Here is a 2,121-nt window from a genome sequence, read left to right as displayed (position 1 = left end):
TTCACAGCTAATTCATTGTTATGTAACTTACTTGTTCTTATAGTCTAGGGATTCAATAAAAGTCATTGTAGGTATCTATCTCCTTATGCATATCTTATCTCTGTCCATATTTATGTATAAATATTAATTTATAAATATAGAAAAAAAACCCAGTGCCATTTAATTTTTTTCACCATTGAATTCCCAGCACCTATAACAGTAGAGATTGTGTGGTAGGTATTTCATAAACATATTTTTTAATCAATGAGTGTGTAATGCAAAGGTATTCTTTATGACTGGATATGCAAATTGGACCTGGTAAATGAACTGTATATGAGGAGAGAAGATACTTTTTTATTGAGAAAATAATATGTGTAATTTGTGCTTTATAAAATTCATAGAATTTTTACTTTCACTAGAACACAACATAATTTTATTTTGTCTGGAGAGTTCTGCTGTATGTATGACTTTTGGAGGATCAGGAATCTCTATAGCCTATCCAGGCAAATACCTAAAATAAATTTATTTATAAATAAAGTTAAATTTATGGTTTACTGAGAGTGCATAGTGTTTTGTCAGCTTTTCCAAGTATCTCCATGTACTTATTTAAGTGCCCTGGAAATGAAGCTAGTGCAACCAGACAGGACTCAAGTAAATAAGAAATATGTCTGTCCCGTGACCTGGAAATCCCCATCATGATAAATACTTCAGGGAAATTCTCCAACAGAAACGTGACAGGCTAGGAGTTTCCTCACCTACATAGCTGTCAGTGAGGAGACCTATGTTAGTGGTGTGGGGACATGCTCTCAAAGACAAAGCAGCAGAGAGACACTGTGGATTAAATGTGATCACCTCCAAATATTGATACATTGATAAATCTTTAAAAAAATAAAGCGTTAGATAGAGAAAAAGCTTAAAGGACTCCTGAGTGGCTCAGACAGTTAAATGTCTGCTTTCAGCTCAGGTCATGATCCTGGGGTCCTGATGGAGCCTCTGTTGGGCTCCCTGCTCAGCACTGAGTCTGCCTCTCCCTCTCACACTACGCCTCCCCAGGTCCATGCTCTCGCTTCCATGTACTTTCTCTCTCAAATGTATAAATAAAAACTCTTACAAAAAGAAAGAATAAAATCCCTTAAAAAAAAAAAAAAAAAAAGAAAAAAGCTTTATTAAAAACATAAAACCCGGGGCGCCTGGGTGGCTCAGTGGGTTAAAGCCTCTGCTTTCGGCTCAGGTCATGATCCCGGGGTCCTGGGATCGAGCCCCACATCGGGCTCTCTGCTCAGCGGGGAGCCTGCTTCCTCCTCTCTCTGAATGCCTCTCTGCCTACTTGTGATCTCTGTCTGTCAAATAAATAAATAAAATCTTAAAAAAAAAAAAAAAAAGAAAAACATAAAACCCTCCCAAAAGCTATCATGTGAGAGTTTGCATAAATTGAATACACATATACATAGAACAAGTATGTATGTCTTTAGAGAACATGTCTTTAAAAAGTAAACAAAAATATAGTGTTAAATATTTACATAAAAAACACATTAGAAAGATTGCCTATACTGAAAAAGGGAATGAGAAGTGGGAAAACAGAACAAAAGGACATAAACAAGGTGAATAAATAAACAGGAAATATAAGAATGATGACAGTGCAATGTGAAAATCAACTCATTTCTTTGTCCTGTGGACCAAAAGATAGAATAAAATATTTGGCTGAAAAGCCATAGTTTTTTTGTTTGTTTGTTTTTGTTTTGTTCTGTTTTGTTTTGACAGTTGTGAAAAATCATTTGTTATGCTAATAGTATGACTGAGTCTCAAGCTTAGTACAAGGCAGCTTCTCCCTTCTTATATTACAATTCTTTTCCCCTCTTCTTATCCAAATCTGTGAAGCTAAACTAAGGAGGTACTATTCCTAATCATTTTTAACACACTGAAAAAAAAAATTTAAACAATTTGTAATGTGAGTGATTCATAGACGAACGACTCGGCAAATACTGTATGCCTAACATAAAATGAGAAAGTAGCAGAATATAATCGGGATGACTCCTATTTTTTGGACTTGATGAATCCTGAATTATAAGAAATCCTAAATATTTCACATGAATTTCACTAAGTTATCTTCTGATATTCTTAAAAATTACAAATACAGGGGCA

This window comes from Mustela putorius, unplaced genomic scaffold (assembly GCF_011764305.1).
Source record: "Mustela putorius furo isolate JIRA1106 unplaced genomic scaffold, ASM1176430v1.1 tig00000056_pilon_pilon_pilon, whole genome shotgun sequence".
Taxonomy (NCBI): domain Eukaryota; kingdom Metazoa; phylum Chordata; class Mammalia; order Carnivora; family Mustelidae; genus Mustela; species Mustela putorius.
Note: the sequence above shows the minus strand (reverse complement) of the source record.